This window comes from Salvelinus alpinus, chromosome 33 (assembly GCF_045679555.1).
Source record: "Salvelinus alpinus chromosome 33, SLU_Salpinus.1, whole genome shotgun sequence".
NCBI classification, from domain to species: Eukaryota; Metazoa; Chordata; class Actinopteri; order Salmoniformes; family Salmonidae; genus Salvelinus; species Salvelinus alpinus.
Genome location: NC_092118.1, coordinates 25,125,313 through 25,145,702, shown reverse-complemented (window position 1 = coordinate 25,145,702; position 20,390 = coordinate 25,125,313). Strand labels below are relative to the sequence as shown.

General features: G+C 40.7%; 1 long non-coding RNA gene across 1 annotated transcript in view; it reads right to left on the bottom strand.

The window, feature by feature from the left end:
- Nucleotides 1-1,107: 1,107 nt before the first annotated feature.
- Nucleotides 1,108-20,390, bottom strand: part of LOC139563268 (uncharacterized) — a 28,041-nt gene continuing 8,758 nt past the window's right edge. The window contains exon 2 of the long non-coding RNA XR_011672521.1: nt 1,108-1,906. This is a non-coding gene — a long non-coding RNA (uncharacterized lncRNA). The remainder of the gene's footprint in view (nt 1,907-20,390) is intronic.

Sequence of the window (20,390 nt, the reverse complement as noted above, 5' to 3'; positions counted from 1 at the left end):
TTCCCTCCCTACTGCCCATCCCTACACCAGTTCACTGAAATCTATTTGGCCCCTAAAAGCAAACTGAGATAAGCCGTGGTGCTTTGTGTTCCATCTTGATGGGATTCTTCAGACTCTGGACGCTGTCAACGGAAAAGAGATAGAAATGCCAGGTCTGTGTCCAAAATGGCACCCTATTCCCTATATAGTGCTATGTACCCTTGTCAAATGTAGTACACTATATAAGGAACAATGTACCATTTTGGACGCAACCCTGGGCTGAGTTTGAGCTGCTGCAGAACACAAATTGGAATTTATAGTACATAGTTGTTTGTATAAGTATCCTGTCTGACTGCACTGCTGACCAGACCACTCAGTCTCATCTCACTGCTGTGAGACTGACCTGCTTTTCTTTCTGGCATTATTCTTGGAGATTCCAGTCAGTCTGGGCTGTGTGTGTGGGTGTGTGTGCTGGAGTATGTAAAAATATGATTGTTCCTGTGACCAAATCACTTTCCTAGCACTATGCCCATCTACCTGTCCACTGTTTTGTCTGGCTGGGGACAGCAACAGCTTCTCCTGAGTACTTTGGCTTGAGGGTCTGTGATGTTTATATGAGACACTGGCTCTGCTGACGGTACTCCTAGCATCCTAGTCCTCTCATCAGTCTCACTCTCAGCCTCCATGACATCATCATATTCGCTTTACATGGGGGATGCTTCTCTAATGTCTGTGCACTAATCAGTACGGAGAGAGGATCTGACAGAACAGGTGCAGGTAGTGGAGAAGGAGGAGGTATTGTGTCTGAACACATTAAGGCAAGGCTGCTTTGGCTGCAGGGCTGGCAGAGAGGTCACGCAAGGCTCTATCACTGAGGAATGCTCAGTGACAGAGGGAAAGAGCCAGTGACCCAACACTCACAGAGTGTCCACACACCATCACCCACTCTCACATACCTCCTCCCCCACCCCATCTGGCCTCCACCTTCTACACAAAAACCTCTGGAGTTATTACAGAGTCCACCGCTGCATTCACAGGCTAATGTTACAGAAGTAGCCTATAGAATCCTCCACAAGGATAATGATTGCAATATTTCTGCATCATCGACAAACAAACAGCACTCTGCAATTTTGAAAACCTTTTTATAGAGGCCTAGATACTGTAATTAATTAACAAGATAATAAAGTATTCATTGTAAGTAATGAATGAATATGTTTTAATATAGTTTTTGCATGGTGGGGAGTGGCGGGAGGTGTATTATCCATTGGGATTCAATCTGTCAGGATTAGTGAGCAATTTTATTAATTGAGTTTTGTTGCAGTGAGTGATCACAGCCAGAGGCTCTTAACAGCCAACAACACTGCAAATGTAATTATTTTGAAAGTAATTATTTATTTCAGTACTGTTATGAAGGATGGTTTTGAATAACTATTACCCCTAAATTGGATTCCCCCTGTGCAGACAGTGCTGGTGTCCTTGCCTGAAGTTTGAGTTTGATTAGTGACATGTTATCCATCTTCAAATCAAACCCGCCTTCCAGTATCTATGCAGTGGCATTGTAATGGCTGGAATGGAATGAATGGAACGGTATAAAACACATCAAACATATGGAAACCACATGTTTGACTCTGTTCCATTTATTCTATCCATTACAATGAGTTTGTACTCCTATAGCTCCTCCCACCAGCCTCCTCTGGTGTATTTATCTCTCCACAGAACAGTGATTTAGGAAGAGGTGAATGGCGTGTAGGGGACACAGTAATAGAGCACAGCTCCTCTGTGGTGTGTGTGGTGGCAGTAGGGTGATGATGCGTGTCAGGGTCTGGCTCAGGGAGGGATGTCATGAGGTTGGTGATCACGGTCAGGAGGCAGCCCGGGGGCGTAGGAAGAGATGCATGATGGGAGGTGAAGGGCAGAAGAGCTGGAGCTGAAAGACAATGAAGATAGGATAAGAGTTGAGCACTCTCATTGCAGTACAAACTACGGGGGAAGATTCTGTTGCTTTTTGTCAGCTAGCTAAGCAGTTTAGTTTTTTTTTTTACAAAGGATTAGTTAGTGATGTTGTCAGAAACTTTTTAATTGTGAGGTTGATTAACTTTTAAGATTACTTTATCTACTTTTTACATTTAATTAATTGTGTCATTCACTTTTTGTCAGGTACTCACAGTGCTAGCAGATGGTATGCAAAGCCAATAAGACGACTTGATTTACTGAATGTTGTCCATCGGAATATTTTCAAACTAAGAAAAGTTTCAGTTATATGTTTTGTATCATAGAACTATACTAACCTAAATACTGGTATACAGACACATATCTGGGTTTTAAGCTTAGAGTTGAAAAAACTAATATTTCAGGGTATTGATTCTCTCAGGGGAAAACAACCCTGCTATTCTGGGCTTTTATTACTAAAATCTACACTTAATAGATTTTGGTCTTGCTTTCACTGAGAAGCTAAACTGCAGCATAAGTACCCCTGTGCTTATTCATAGCAGTGATAAATACTTCTAGAATGAAAGAAAAAGGGGAGAATGAGGCAGAGCTTAAGTAGAATAGGTCTCTCTCTCATACTGCTGCTGTTAGACCACTTCTGTCTCAAAGAAAGGACAGGTGTCAGATCTCCAGTTAGGGAGGCAGCATGAGCCTGGAGGTAGAGAGAGAGAGAGGCTAACCTACCATAGAGCAATCCTCTCACCTTTCTCCATGCCTAAAGGTAGAGGCTAACTCACCATAGAGCTATCCTCCCTCCTTTCTCCATTCCTAAGGGTAGAGAGGCTAACTCACCATAGAGCTATCCTCTCTCCTTTCTCCATTCCTACGGGTAGAGAGGCTAACCCACCATAGAGCTATCCTCTCTCCTTTCTCCATGCCTAAAGGTAGAGGCTAACTCACCATAGACCTATCCTCTCTCATTTCTCCATGCCTAAGGGTAGAGAGGCTAACCTACCATAGAGCTATCCTCTCTCCTTTCTCCATGCCTAAAGGTAGAGGCTAACTCACCATAGAGCTATCCTCTCTCCTTTCTCCATTCCTACAGGTAGAGAGGCTAACCCACCATAGAGCTATCCTCTCTCATTTCTCCATGCATAAGGGTAGAGAGGTTAACCCACCATAGAGCTATCCTCTCTCCTTTCTCCATGCATAAGGGTAGAGAGGCTAACCCACCATAGAGCTATCCTCTCTCCTCTTCCCCTCAGCTGGACAGCCCAGGTGGCCTTGAAGGGATTTTTGCTCTTATTAAATAAAGGCCTTGTGAATTTAGTGAAAGTTGTCCACTGCTGTTTAGATCACCAGGGAGATGGAAGGACAAAGCGTGTGTACGTTAATGAATAACTCACATTGGTCTCTCCTTCCCAGGCAATAGCTTTAGGAAATGCACAATACAAATAAATATCCATTTGACATTGCATGCTAATGAGGAAAACAGGATGTTTGGACACAAGACTCTGTAAGAGTACTTTTGAAATATTCACACAACCTTGGAAAGCCATTGAAAGGGATTGGAAAGTTATTTTCAGGACATCATCCTCATGTCCTTCACTCTCAATGGACCATTATGCTCTACCATGTCTTTCTACTAAGCACTCGTATGTGACTCATCTCGTCATAATCTTTTAAGGCGCTCCAAATTGCATTTTAACAAGGTCAAGAGAAAATTAATAAATAATAGGATTCTGATAATCATTTTTAATCCCGCTCTGTTGTAACACAAAACAAATATATACTGTATTTGTTAATTTAGTTTTGATCAATCTCATTGGCTGGAGAATAAATTGTTTTGGTCCCTAAACTCCCCACAGAAGGATTATCACTCCTTCTGCGTTATCAGATCAAATATCAGATCAGAACCAAGTTGGAATGAGGCTGTGTGACCATCTCTTGTGAAGACCAGACGTAAGAGAGAGAATAATGGCTAAACATGGCCTTAAACTTGCGATGCTTCACCCCCATGCCACCCCCCCCCCCCCCATTTTTTTGACAGCACCCCATTCAATTTGAACAAAACCTTACATACATATTTGTCCATTGTAGAAATGCTCAGAAAGGGACTTTTTGGACCTGAATGCCAACACATTCAAAAGACAAAGGTGCTCAGTGTTGACCTATTCTGCATACTTCACCATACACTGAGACATCCATGTCTTCAATACTGGAACACATTAATGGTTGAGATTTATATAATTTAAAGCTTACAAACAGGGTTGTCAAACTATTTTAGAATTTCTTGAAATAAATGTTTTTTTTGCAAAATTGAAGTGTTTTAACCTCAAACGTCAATTATCTAAAAACGTGTACTCAGATTATTTTCATATTCTCATATGTTATAGCTTAGACCCTGTTCTTCTGAGGTTTTTGTGTTTTGCCCACCATCGGTCGAGACACAACATGCTCTTGAACATTACAACAAAATAAAAAACACCTTTATACGTAATCTGTCCATGCAAACTACAAGGTTTAGATAGCTAGTTAACTTACACATGTAGGATCTTAATTTGAGGCAGTTTGCTACAGAAGGAAAATAATCCTGGTGCAACAGGAAATGTGAATTATTATGTGGATAATAACTCATTGACATTTTTGTAGGCGTTGATACATTCAAGTCTGAAATTTCAAAGTGGAAATTGCAAACTTCAGAAGCCTTTTTAAATATCAAATACACTACAAGTTTTACATTGATTAAATTAAGATCCTACATCTGTACTTACGTACCTAGCTAAAAAACGTTGGCTGACATACTAGGATAGTTGATCTACAGGAAATTGAATGAATGGTTATTAATAGCTCAAACTAAGGTATTTCAGTGACTGACATAAGAGGAAAACTGCACATGCACTACAAATGTAAAAATGTCAAATTGTGCATTCTACTATTATTTTCCCATCCACCCTATAGCCCTGTCGTTTTATTCATCGTGCAGAATAAAAACCGTTCTACCGTACACGTGATTTCAGCCTCTTGATAACAAATATTACAATCTTGGAATCCTGCTAAGAGTTTATCTTGTATAAAGTATAATTATATTTAAAATGTTTCCTTCTCGTTGTCTTTTGACAATGCTGAAGAACGCTCTGTAAACATGTAACAAGGTGAGCTTGTTCCCCCGGGAACAAAAGACACATAGTGACAGGAATTCTCTCAGATTAACCAAGGAATACAGCAGTTGTTATGGTTACAAGTTATAAATAGAGTGGCTGGGAAACGGTGCAGGTGACAGGGGAACAGAGAGTTTCGGGATGAAAGGCTCTGCTCAGTTCCATCCCAGAATTCATTGCTGTAACTCAAACTTGATGGGAAGCATTCAGTCAGCCGTGGTTCTGACATCAGGCAAGTAAAATCACTCTCTTGCATTAATTAGACAGACTACTGTGTGTATAGTGGCAGCAGTCATGAATATTAACTTGAATGGTCTGAAAAGCAATTTATGTAATCCAACCTTCAAGAATCTCCATGAGCTCTATAGCTATGATATGCCAATTTTTCTAATGAAGGTTGATCATGCACTAAAGATGATCTTGTGAATTTGATTGAAATGTAGCACGTTCTATATCTTCTGTGGTCACTGGTCGGTGTGCCCATCTTCATGGTGTTTGGCAATTGTGTCATGCACATTGTTCTCTACCCAGCCAGGCGCTTCCATCACACTGAGTAATTAGAAGCAGCTCGAGGATTTAATGAAGAGGCGCTCGCTTGATGGCAGCAGCGCTTGAGACATTGCCAGTGGCTCCGACTTCAAAGCGCAGGGAGATATGGCTCCAACAGTAAAGGCCGGGAAAAGCTGCAAGAAGATAACAAGTCGTGGCTTTTCTTTTGATTTGTGGCCTGCCACGGCACTTACTGATACAGATGTAGGACCTTTATTTGACCTAGGTATATATATATATATATATATATATATAGGATATATATATATAGGATACCCAGGATTATATATATATATATATATATATATAATATATAATCCTGCAGCAACAGGATTTTAAGGTTTAGTCCATAATATAGTTTGATCGGTGGTTAGGCTATTATTAGCTAGCCAAATGTTGGCTACATAAAAAGTGCAATACTGTTATTTTTAACTGTGTTAGTGTAGGTTTTCAGTGAATTTATGTAAATCACGAAGCAACTAAAGTGATCAAATTAAGATCCTGCATCTGGAGGTCCGCAGGAAAGTAAAATCATGCCAGCCAGCAAGGGCATTCAAAAGGCTGATCAGTGTGGCATTGCGTTGCGCCCTTGGGTGGTGGGTGTCATCAGAAATGGAGCCTCTGTAATGATGGTGAGGGTGGGTGGTGAGATAAGACGGGCCACATGATTTCCCAGTCAGAAGCCATACTACTCCCCTCACCCCTTCCTCCCCCGTTCTCTCGCTTTAAGTCTGCACTGCAGCCTTCGAGAAACAGGCTTGTTTGTGATCAGTGTGTTTCAAAGTGTTTTAGAAGTGTTTAAGTCATGTATTAGATTGCTGTAAACCTGAAAACATGTTTTTACAGGATAAGTTATGCACTCCATATGCACCCATGCATGGAAGTCACATTTTACTTTTTTGTAGGTTACAATGTTCTTCCTTACATGCAGGTGTGGACCATCACTAGAGTTGTTGGTTCTTAGAAGTACTTGTTTTGTGGGGTCACATGGAGGGGTCCCTAACCCTAAGCGAGCTAAAATCAGTGTGCCAGGCTTTGCCCAGAGGTTATATGCTCCTTTGAGATAGCAAGCTATAGTGTGTGCCTATGTGATGGTAGTGGAAATGTACCGTAAGCTCACGCCACAGCTAGCTTGAAATGTCGCGGATGGAGCCATCCAGTTGGTACCTTTTGGGTGGCTCAGCACGTTGGAACGTTGTCAAGGAAGGAGGTCAAATGTGTTGCGAAGCAGAGGATCAGTGGTTCCAGCCTAGTATGGGGCAGTCGGACAGTGGAGGAAGATTAGCTGTTAGCAGCACACTGATCTCGTTACACCTATACACTGAATACCTGTCATGCAGAGTCACATATGTGATAGGCTTCACTAAGAAGTTATCCTTTGAGAACTTGTCGTATGGGGCCTTATACTGTATTAGATAGCGAGCTGAACGGAGTGTGTTGGGCTTTGATGATTAATGGGAATGTCTGAGGGTTTCTGTTCTGTTCTGTGCTAGGCTGTAGTACTGAAGGGGTTCCGCCCCCACACTCATTCCACATTAACTACATCTATATTCCTCTGGCTTTACCCCTGAGATAAGATTCTCCCTCTCTTCTGTTCACTTTGAGTTGCCCTCAAATTGTATTTAGCTGATTTATAATTAGTTGTATTACATAAATTGTATAATAAGATCTCCTATCCGTGCTTGGGCTTTACTTTATGTAATACTGCAGAATGGAAATGGTTATGTAGAAATATTGAGCTCATAAAACTGCATTTTTAAAAACAATATTTGGAAGACAATACTTTTTTTTTTTAGCTCTGTGTAAATGATCTATGAAACTGATAAGCCTTGTTTCTTAATCTGTAATTGAAAAGCAGAAAGAAATGACAGAGTTTCGTGTTCTCCTCTGAAGTATAGCTCAAGGAGTCCTGGAGATGCACTTTCAAGTTTCAAGTGATTCTTTTTCTCATACCCATATAACTGGTGACTAAAATGAACATTTTGTGTTTTCCACAAACTTTGAAGTATTTAGTTTTGTGAAATAGATTATACGTTCTGAAAATCCTAATCTGCCTCGCAATATCTCCTAATAGGATTAGTTGAGGGATGTGAGGGATTCTCTCTCTCTCTCTCTGTGTGTTCTGTCCTGTTGCCTCATCATAGATTTTCCTTGGGTTTTATGATATCTACAAGAAGTGTAATTATTGTATTGTTACAATTCTGACCTTTTCAAAGCGAGTCACCTGTCAAATGACAAAACCTTCATCCATTCTCATCCTGACATTCAGAAGCACCCCACTGATCCTGTATAGAAAAAGTAGATGACATGGTACTACCCAGTGGGCAAAGCTGATGTCATAACAACCAGTTTAATACCGTTGTAATCTGATTGTAATTACATAATTTCCACCAGTCTTGTCCACTGGGTAGCTACATGTGTTCCATGTGGCTTTTCCTAGTGATGTCACGTTGATGTAATTACAATTCTGACTGTAGAAATAAGAGGCCCATAGAAAAGCGACAGTCTCAAACATCAGAGCCTGTGAATGGGTAATGAACGGGTTGTTCGCATCATAGGAGCAGCTAGCTATCGATCAGGGAATAAGGCTCACCTGGTAATGATGCCCTCCAGATGAAATAAAAGGCACAGTTAGATCTGAGGCTTTAATATAGTACATTCTAAGAAATGCACAGACCTAAGGATAAACTGATCATTATTTTAATATCATTGTAGACACATTGTAGGTATTTACTTCCACATAGCACAGCAGTAACTCCACAACCTGGTCACACGCAGCATTTACAGCCAATATCTATTGATGGGCCTTTCTCTGCATTAAAAGCACTATTAAAACCAAACTTGTTTTTATGGCTGATACGTAGGGTTCTTTATTCACATTAATCTGCCTGTCTAACCTCGTTCTCTACGTGTTCACCTTATGGTTATTTATGACCCAGCACAGCTCTCTAGCCTTCTTGAGTAATCGTTCCAATTTCTTTGGCTGTAAACAATACCTCTGATACTCTCAGCTCAACTTTTCAACAAATTGCTCTCAGTCATTAGAGTAAAAGGAGTGGGTGACCAGCTCCCTTTCTTTTAATCTTCTATCCTTTACTGGGTTTAATTGCTGTTTGTGTGAACATGAGGATGTCTGGTAAAGGGGCCCTTTAGAGTGAATATTTGTGTGTAATTAGAGTTGGGAGCAGGCCTGTGAAATACAGATGAAGGTGCTGGATGGCCTCCAGTTCACTAATTGGAATGATCTCCCTGTGTATTTGCAATGTTCATAAAAAAATTGTGGGGGGGAGAGAGAGGGGAGGGGGAGAGAAGGAACAAGAAAATGAGAGAGAGAGAGACAACTATTCTAGAATAAATATGCACAATTTCCCACCAGTGTGTTTCCACCAAACGGACTTGTTGTGGATGTGTTGCAGATTAAAAAAACAGTGCGTGATAGTGCAGTCCACACTAAATGTACTTTTTCGCTTACAAGAGCATATTTCTTTCTGAGATTACTGGTGTACATTTTGGGGGGGGGGGGGGGGGGGATTTAAAGCAATCAATACTGAAACTTTCAGACGTTTGTGAGTTAATTAAACATGTTCAATAGCTTTCATGAGCTTATTTTCTCACTTCTATGAGTTTAAGACAAGGGTCTTGGAATCCAAAAACAAATCCAATAACTTTATTTTCAAGAATGTAATTTCTTCTTTAACTATTTTCTAGGAAGAAACTTAAAGCTGCAATATGTTACTTTTTGGGCGACCCGACAAAATTCACATAGAAATGTAGTTATAGATCTGTCATTATCATTGAACGCAAGACTAAGAAGCGGTATATCTGTTCTATGTGCGAAAATTCTATGCTTCCAGTGTTTAAGTTTAGTTTTTGTGTCTTTTACTTTCGGTTCTGTACACCAGCTTCAAACAGCTGAAAATACAATATTTTGGGTTATGTAAAATGTATTTCACAATGGTTTAGATGGTACAATGATTCTCTACACTATATTTCCTTGTTTTGTCACATAAATTGAAATTAGGCGAACTATTAGAATTTTAGCAACCAGGACATGGCGGAATGTATTGAGTTATAACACCTTTTCGTATGTTTCTTCTTAAGTATACAGTTAAGGAAAAAAAGGGCACTTAAAATGAATTTCTTCTCAAGAAGGTTTTGTGAGTCTGGGCCCTGGAGTCTAGTCTGTCTGTATGGCTGCCCCCCTTTGGGTTGGTCCATGGGATAGATAGTAGACCAGACCAGTCTGCTGGAGATGCACAGAGAAAGCCAAACTAGTCAACTAGAGTAATCTGTTGGATGTTTCTGTTCCCAGACAAAGACAATGTTCCCCCCTGCAGCCAAATACCAAGTGATAGAAGATGAGAGGATCCTGAGTTGGTTGTGCTGTAGCTACTTAGACTAACGATGAAATGTGTGATTTCTATAACTGTCACAAAACATAGGAAATAGCAGCAATCCTCTCTAATCGATTTAGATCAAATGTCTCCATGCCAATAGAATTGTGGCTGACACAGTGGCAATAAAAGGCAACACGGTACTGTATTCTTTATCTGTCTGAAGTATTAACTCTGAAGGTCGGTTGAAGGTGTGGTTGTTTGTAATGAAAGACCTGTCTGAACACTCAGAATCCCTCCGTCATAAGCGACCTCTGCTGAGAAGTAGTTGCATAATAATTTAAATGATTTAGCAGCTAAACTGAGTGGATTTAGCACAATCAATTTTTTTTAACTGACAGAATAAATCCAGATGAAATATGAGTGCTTGTCCCATAAACCAAATCCCCTCCGTAATAAACAGCTGTCCTGGGTTATGGATGTGACTGTTGCTTAACCTGACGTTGCAAAGAGGGCTTTGATCAGGATTTCTGCTCTGTCCAGATTGCACTGACTATCTTGATCTTTTTCCAAACCATCTGCCATATTTGCACCACTTTGGCCGGTTTTTCTTTTTTAATTACGTGTGAGTCCAAACAGAGTATTAGAAAATGGACAAACATTTGGTCCCCTCATGTTTCCTTTAGTCACTTTTCAGGGCATAAATTATGTCCATTCTGGTCACCAGATGAGTAGATTAATTGGCTTAGCCTGTATTATATTCCTGGTACTTGTGATGCATACTAATGACTGTATGTGATTCAGAGTGTAATGGATGAAGGTCAAGGTCTTTCTGCAGCATTCCAACGAGTCACGCTGTCACTAAAGACTTCAGAACAGCTTTGGAATGGATAGCATTTACATTCTAGAATCAGAAGCATTCTTATACATGCAGTAGAGATTAATCAAACTTGACCAAAATAATGGAAACGGCATGGAAACGCCACACATGCGTCCCCTCGTGAGGGATGGATCAAGAATCTCCTCATTGGGGTCAAAATCGGAGTATAATGCTGGTATGGATGTCAACCCCAATACATGTTCATATCATTGTCTTTTTCTATGCCTATGTCTGTGTTCCATTGATCTCTTTACCATTTACATTTACATTACATTTAAGTCATTTAGCAGACGCTCTTATCCAGAGCGACTTACAAATTGTTACCATGTGGGTTTTAGCTTGCTTGAGCCTGATAACTGAAGAGTGTTAATTCACCTGTTTCCATACATTTCATTTTAAAACTGTTATCTTACAAAGGAGTTGTTTAATCTAACTGCTTAACTATTTATCTGTACATGGAATTGTATTTGTAGTTAAAAAAAAATAAAAAAAAAATCCTAATCTTTACAGGAAACATAGTCAGAGAAATGCTGATGAATGTCTTGCTCGAGCTGTGTATGCAACTGGCAATGGGTATTGGAAAAGATTTCTGAATGTTCTTCGCCCAGCATACACCCCTCCAACCAGACATGCTTTATCTACTCATTTGCTGGATGCAGAGTTCAACAGAGTTCAAGTGAAGGTCAAGCAAATAATAGAGAAAGCAGACCTTATTACAATCACCTCTGATGGGTGGTCAAATGTTTGTGGGCAAGGAATAATTAAACTACATCATCTCCACCCCTCAACCAGTATTCCACAAGAGCACAGACACAAGGGACAACAGACACACCGGTCTCTACATTACAGATGAGCTGAAGGCAGTCATCAATGATGTTGGACCACAGAAGGTATTACCACATGTAATGTAGTTTACGAAAGCTCAATTAGTAAGGCTGGTCTGAATGCTCACTTTAACTAAATACAGGAATTCAAAGTTCAAGTTGTGTGTCACTGGACTACACACAATATCCCATCTTGTCAAAGGGTTTAAACATTTTTACAAATTAATAAAAAATGAAAAGCTGAAATGTCTTGAGTCAATCAATATTTAACCCCTTTGTTATGGAAAGCCTAAATACGTTCAGGAGTAAAAATGTGCTTAACAAGTCACATAAGTTGCATGGGCGCACTCTGTGTGCAATAATAGTGCTTAACATGATTTCTGAATGACTACCTCATCTGTGTACCCTACACATGCAATTATCTGTTAGGTCCCTCAGTCGAGCAGTGAATTTCAAACACAGATTCAACCACAAAGATCAGGGAGGTATTCAAAAGGAATACCTCCCTGATCTTTGTGGTTGAATCTGTGTTTTACCGTGAGGCCAATGGTGACTTTGAAACAGTTACAGAGTAGAATGGCTGTGATAGGAGAAAACTGAGAATGGATCAACAACACTGTAGTTACTCCACAGCAATAAGCTAATAGGCAGAGTGAAAAGAAGGAAGCCTGTACAGAATATAAAATATTCCAAAACATGAATCCTGTTTGCAATAAGGCACTAGTGAAACTGCAAAAAATGTGGAAAAGAAATTAACTTTACGTCCTGAATACAAAGCGTTACGTTTGGGTCAAATCCACAGCAAGCAAGCAAGGTACTTGGAGTCAAACAGACAGGCCTGGATGAGATTTTTAAGGTCAGGGCCCTCCGTAAGGCCCACAAAATCATTTTAGACCCAAGTCACCCCCTGTACCTGGACTTTGAATTACTCCCCTCTGGGCGCAGGTATAGGGCACCCCTCAGCAGGAAAAATAGAACGAGACAATCATTTGTGCCAGGTGTGATATCCCTCTTAAATAGCTCGGGCAAATGTTCCCATTGACCCCGTAAGGTCAGCAGGCTAGTCTTTTTTAAATTTTAAATTTTAAATTGTATTTTATTTATTGGTGCGTGACTGTTATTGAAAGTTGTATTGTCAATCTTGTTTTGTATTTAACGCCACTTTAAATGTGTACATGACACTGCAACAAAATTTCCCCATGGGGACAATAAAGTAAGTAAGTAAATCCAACACAACACATCACTGATTACCACTGAATCAACCTTAACCATGTTCTAAAAAGTTTCAGACAACTCTACCTCCCCACCAGCTATAATAACCGTATAAGGCCCGTAACTGGAACACCTTTCTCCCAGCAGGGGGGTTTTGATGCCAGCAGGCCCGCATAGGGCTACCTGTCATCACACCATCTGGCTCAAAGGATCTTCCCTCGGAGACAAGGCCATTCCCCAACATATTTAATAAAATGTCATATTGTATTCCGTCCCTGTGGTCCATTCATTGAATTGAGGATATTAGCTACTTATTTTGAATTGCGTCCCATTAGGTTACTGAACCTGCTCTAGCAAGGTCAAATGTTTCATTATATTTGCGTCAACGGTATAGTTTGTTACATTCAGCAGGAAAGAATAACACATCATGAATAATACTGAAAGCCTCTGACTGAAATATTGATAGAGAAATCTGAATAGGCCTATGTTGATATATCCATATAAATCCCTGTTGTCTGTGTTGACTATACCCATCAATGAAAAGGTTATATAATACTCTCAGCCACAAAACTGCGTCAGGATCTCCTCCTATAATTTTGTGCAGATTTTCTTAAATTTAGGCTCAAAAGAAGCAAGCTGTCCTTTTACATGCCAATGGCCCCTTTGTATTCCGCTATGTTTATTTTCCCAGCTTTTGTGTTTTGGAGTGTCGGTATCCCTGGTAATATTGTGCTGTCACAATGCATATAATATATTCATTTGTGCATAGAGATACTATTAAATTAGTATTCCAATTCCTAATTCTATGCATTTGTAGGCCAATTTGGAACCTGTAGAATCACTAAATTATCCATAATTCTGTCTGCTTCCATTTCATTATGTGATGTCATGTAAATGCCTCATAATGTATGCATCATAATGCTTTTGGTAAAAACCATAGATATCCTATTAAAATGACAAAATCTTAAGTCTATGCTAAAAACATTGATGACCAACGTGTATGGATCTGAAGGGGAAAGGTCTCCCCTCACATATGAACAACTACATATCTCATGACCTGCTGGCCTGTTTTCCCCTACTTTTAAACTAACCCTCAAATCCTTTCAAATAAAGCAAGGTTCATAATGACTCAAATAAGCACTAGGTCTAAAACATAGGCAACAAATGTGAGCCGGTAGATTAGTCAACCCAGACTGGAGAGGATGAAATTTGATCTCAACAATTGAATTTCCAAGGGAATGCAAGTGCAATGATCCCACAGGAAATATGGAGTTAGCTGGCTGCTACACACTATAGTGGCCTGGCTCTCTGTGTGGATCTGTAAAAACACCTAGGGGTGTTCAAGTACTATGATCAGTGACTGAACCAGGTAAGACTCCAGGTAATTTTCAAGACATATTTCCCAGAAACTTTCCAGGTAATTTACAAGGAATTGTTCTAATTGGCACAAATTAACTGCCAGATATCATACATTTAGTTAAAATAAACACATTTCTGAAGTGGGAATTGCATTGAATCAAATTATTAATTTACAATGATTTGCTGCCCGTAAGGACAGGGTGCTGCTAGTAACTATTTGCTGTAGTGGAATTATATAAAGTCAATCCAAGCATCCTGGCACTCTCCTGCTAATGGCTTGGAGTGAAGATTGTCACTCTGAAATGGTACTGAAATGGCACTGTGAGTAGTCTCTTTACAAAAGGACATCACTGCTGCCAAAACTATTGATCATGTTCAAGCAGCGGTCGTTTTAAAGTGTTTATAACATTCTCACATTTATACACCTCATCCATGAAATGTTGAGGAGGGAGATGTTGATGTTTTACAAAAGGAACCGCACTGAATGTTAATTACTGATCCAGAATGAGCACAGGCAACACAGGCAAATGATGACCCATGATCAACAAAGTCAGTCGACGATCCTAGGGCTGGCTTCACGGACACAGATTAAGCCTAGTCCTGGACTGAGAATCTACAATGAACATGCCTTTTAGTCAAAGGCTAAATATGTATCCAGGAAACTGGCCCTCAGTGAGCTACATTATGTACTGTAGCCTACAGTAGCGTTGCAGCTGTAGAGACCGCAGAGCAGGACAGTGCTGGTCTGGGCATTAATCAGCAGCAGTCTGTCTGATGCCAGATAGTTACCAAGACAGCCACTGTGCCCAGCCCCAGCCCCAGACTCTCCTCAGGAAGATGCAAAGTTATTTCGCTAGCTCCGAAGGTCCCCCTGCCTTCGACAAAGCATGTTTATCTTGTCCAAGTCTCCAGAGCTAGCCCCCAGAGTGGGCATCCTGGCTCGCATCGGCCTCTCACAGGGATATTAACAAGATGGAAACAAGCAGAACCGGCTCTGGGTGGAAAATCCATCTCCTGGCCTACCATCTGTGGAAGAGGGAGGAATTGGCACATGGTGTTTGTTCCAACAGTAGAGTGCCCTGGGGGCACCCCAGAGGACAGATGGATCGACTTGGTTTAACTCAACGATGAAAGTGTTGTTTAAAGCAAAGACAACATTAAAGAAGAAGTTCACTTTATTTGAACCAAATCTGTATTTTGGATGTAAACGGCATGTTATAGAAGAGTCCAGACACTTTTTTACTTGGTTTTGAGAAACTTACCCCAACCAGCGACACACTTCCTCATGATCATTGTCCAGTGCCAGGGCTTAGATGAAACATCAAAATACATCCTGTTAGAAATTACAACACTCTCAGTATAGTGATGCGGGTCTTTAGATGTTGTAAACATGAAATTGTGTCATTCTGAACTTTATCTGCAATGTTATATTCCATTTTGTGCGACTCGGGCCATACTTTTCCGTGTCTATGTACACATAGAAATATCACAGCTGGATAGGGGAAACCGCACAAAAAGTTGCACAAAATGGAATATAACATTGTTTTATCTAAGCCCTATCCACTGACAAATGAGTATGGGGAAGTGTGTCGCTGGTTGGGGAAAGTAAAAAAAAAAAAAAGTGTCTGGACTCTTCTATCACATGCCATTTACATCCAAAATACAGATTTGGTTCAAATAAAGTGAACTTCTTCTTTGAGTTAAGTTTCGTTTTGTGAAGTTCAAGACTTTCAACTCAGTCTTTTCCTTTGTGTGCATGTGTGTGTGTGAACGTGTGTGTCTCTGTGAACATGCATGTACTGTATGTGTACATTTTGTGCCATGTACATTGTGACAGGTGTGCATTATGGTGAACATGACCACAGGATGGCTGACCCATGTATGTCTCAGTGGAACTATTCAAACAGCAGCAATAGGATAGATTCAGAGTGATATTAGTCTCTCTGCCTTCGCCAGAACAGCAATAGCTTTATTCATTACAAGAATGCAGTGGGAGGTTTAATGTAATAATTATTAGCCTCCTCGTCTGCATTAGGCATAACTAATCAGGCAAACATCGCCTCAAATAGATCTCCTGCTGAGTTGCTTTACTCAGAGCTTTCCTTTCAGTGTAAGAAACTCGGAGTTTGCTAGTAAATGTTTTGACAAGTTTGCAAGCAGGTCGGGACTGCATTATGTTGATCAAACCAAGCGGAGTGGCTCGGATCAGTGTTTTGGATCAGCCCTTTGATGTAGATGATAGGCTTTGTAGAGAACTTTAGTCTTATGATAAAACATGAACATGGGCAATCACTCCAACAACACTAATGACTGTTGTACCCACCCTATTAGCTATGATTGTGTTTGTTTCTTTCACAAACATACTTGTTGATTCTCATCAATTATGAATCATCTATGTGATTCTCTGTTGCCACTGTGAGGGGAGACAGCTATGGAGTTTTTCCCCATCGCCTTGGATACCGTTCATTCTGATGTTAATATAGAGCGGATAGAGATGCAGAGCTGTTTGATCGGTCTCCTGGTATGATGATTAGAGGAGTACATGAGGATTTCTTAAAACAGCAGGTCTGGAAGAGGACAGAGCTGTTTGATCTGTCTCCTGGTATGATGATTAGAGGAGTACATGAGGATTTCTTAAAACAGCAGGTCTGGAAGAGGACAGAGCTGTTTGATCTGTCTCCTGGTATGATGATTAGAGGAGTACATGAGGATTTCTTAAAACAGCAGGTCTGGAAGAGGACAGAAGTGTTTGATCTGTCTCCTGGTATGATGATTAGAGGAGTACATGAGGATTTCTTAAAACAGCAGGTCTGGAAGAGGACAGAAGTGTTTGATCTGTCTCCTGGTATGATGATTAGAGGAGTACATGAGGATTTCTTAAAACAGCAGGTCTGGAAGAGGACAGAAGTGTTTGATCTGTCTCCTGGTATGATGATTAGAGGAACGTATGAGGACTTCTTAAAACAGCAGGTCTGGAAGAGGACAGAAGTGTTTGATCTGTCTCCTGGTATGATGATTAGAGGAACGCATGAGGACTTCTTAAAACAGCAGGTCTGGAAGAGGACAGAAGTGTTTGATCTGTCTCCTGGTATGATGATTAGAGGAGCACATGAGGACTTCTTAAAACAGCAGGTCTGGAAGAGGACAGAAGTGTTTGATCTGTCTCCTGGTATGATGATTAGAGGAGCACATGAGGACTTCTTAAAACAGCAGGTCTGGAAGAGGACAGAAGTGTTTGAACTTCTGTTTGGAAAACCATTTTGAGCTGACCAGCATTCGTCTGATCTCTGATGAGTTTTTGTTGGAAATGTCTGGACGCCGGCCAACTTTAGTTTGTGGTTAAAGTATTCTAGACACATTTTATTCTGATAAAAACACTGTTGGTTGACGCTAGTGAGGTTTGAGGCCAAATAAGGACCAGGCTATCTCACCGAAGTCGGCAGGTGTAGGCCTGCTATTTATTTTTATTTATGTTCACCTTTATTTAACCAGGTAGGCCAGTTGAGAACAGGTTCTCCTTTACGACTGCGACCTGGCCAAGATAAAGCAAAGCAGTGCGACACAAACAACAACACAGAGTTACACATGGAATAAACAAACGTACAGTCAATAACACAATAGAAAGTCTATATACAGTGTGTGCAAAATATTTATATATATTATAGTAGTATAGTCAGAATTTTTTAAAGTATAGTAAATATAAAACGGATAACATTTGTGTTCCATTTTGGGGTACAAATCATTCTTCTCCAACCATCCACTTATGTCTATCCTTTCTTCCACTGCATCTCCTTGAAAGCTTCTGGTGCTGTGATCATCTGGAGACACCACCCACTCAGCAGCATCTATTTCCTGTTTCTCTCTCACTGGCAGCTTTTTCTGTTTTAATTCAACTTTCATCTCGGTAGCTGAATTGTGTAAATAATCTGAGTTATGATAGCAGCGCCGCTCGCCACCCCACTATCTGCCTAATTGACTGCACCGCGTCTCCACGAGCGACGCCTCCCCTGGTTTCCTTTGGGAGGAGAGACTGAGCTTTCTGCCTTTCTTATCTCTCTTTTTTCCTTTCTCTCACTTTTTCCTCTCCCTCTCTCCTACTGCAGCTGGAGAATGCTGGCTTTCTGTAGAACTCTCCATGTTGCTCTTATATGTCTAACAAATTAACACTGCTCTCTGCTGATATTTTTATCAAGCTGGAGAGGAGGAAATCCAACAGCTCAGGTTTACAGTATGATGTACAGGTTACTTCCTAAATAAAGGAAATGCAGACGAAAAGTGTGCAAATAGGGCGTTGGGCCACCACGAGCCTCCAGAACAGCTTCAATGCGCCTTGGCATAGATTCTACAAGTGTCTGGGACTCAATTGGAAAGATGTGCCACCATTCTTCCATCAGAAATTCCATAATTTGGTGTTTTGTTGATGGTGTTGGAAAACGCTGTCTCAGGCGCCGCTCTATTGGGTTGAGATCTGGTGACTGAGACCCCCCCTATGCTCCTTTGAGACCCCTCTTTTCAAAGTCACTGAGATGTCTTCTTCTAGCCATGTTAGCCAAAATTCTGGGCATACTTATACATGACCCTAATCACTCTTTCAGTCTCAAGATAAAAGCATAAATATAGATTGAGATTTTCAAGGTGGGAGGTTTATGTTTTCATCTAATTTCTGAGAAGATCTTCTTCTGTTCTGTATGTAAAGGGGTAAAGAGGATAATGTCCTACCAATGGGTTCATTGCTAAATCTGTAGTTGTGTGTGATCCTCACGTCAGTGCTTTTCTGTTGCAGCCTCTTCCAGCACTACTACTACTCTCGTGGGGGAATGTGTCACACCTCCTACACCTGTATCTGTGGAACGTAAGGCACTTCCCCCTCACTTCACAGAATTGAATTTATGGTGAACATAATCTATAATTCATGAAATTCATCTTCTTTTACCACTTCAATGGGCCATTGGCAATGGTAATAGCTATGACCACTATTCCGTTTTGAAGTCGCCTCAGCTTTCTTTACAAAGCGACATCCCAACTAATGTGTTTTATGTCTTTCTCCATTTTGTTTACTGCAAGTTACAGCATTGCTTTCTTCTAGGACATCCTTCAAGCCACTGTAATGGTCCCAAGCCCTCAGGTTTTCAGTTCAAAGCTCTACAGTTCAACTGTATCATCAGAACATGCAGCTGGCAGTAGAGATAACATTTAGGATTCAGGGGAACTGGCACTGTATGCAGGGACCGGGGTGTCTTGACATTTTGGAGCCCAAGCTTTACTGTACTGTTTGTGCCACTGGCAGATCCAGTTCCTCTCTGCTGGTCCAGGACTGCTACTGCTGGTGGTGAACAACATCAGTCTATTTTGGATTAAATGTTTTTAAGTAAATATGATGATTACAGTTTGGCCTGTAAACTGTTGTTATAATGATAATTCTTCATTTAAGAAAAAAGTATGAGGTTGATTTTGCAATTTTGCACAGATGTGGTTCTATTTCTTTACTTGACTCGCATGCCCACTGTCTTGATGATGATAAATGTTTTATATATTCAACAGAGGACACAACTCAGCTCTGTACTATAGTCATCTAGGAGCTCCCAATGACAAGTCTATAGTGGATGATACATGGTGAATCAGCAATCACTGTATATACTGTACCTCAGTTGTTTCCAACCAGGGGTACTAGGACCACTGGGGGTACTTGGTCTATCCACAGGGGGTACTTGAAAAACTCATGAGACCATAGGCCTACTGGTAAAATGCACGAGGGGGTACTTCAGTGGTACTTCTGGCCCTTCTTTGGACTCTGTGTGAACAAACCTCCAGATGAGCTTCAATGCCATACAACACTGCTCTTAAATGCCAGTAAAACTAAATGCATGCTCTTCAACCGATTGCTGCCCACACCCGCCCGCCCAACTAGCATCACCACTCTGGATGGTTCTGACTTAGAATATGTGGACAACTACAAATACCTAGGTGTCTGGATAGACTGTAAACTCTCCTTCCAGACTCACATTAAGCATCTCCAATCCAAAATTAAATCTAGAATTGGCTTCCGATTTCGCAACAAAGCCTCCTTCACTCATGCTGCTAAACATACCCTCGTAAAACTGACCATCCTACCGATCCTTGACTTTGGCGGTGTCATTTACAAAACACTCTACTCAGCAAATTA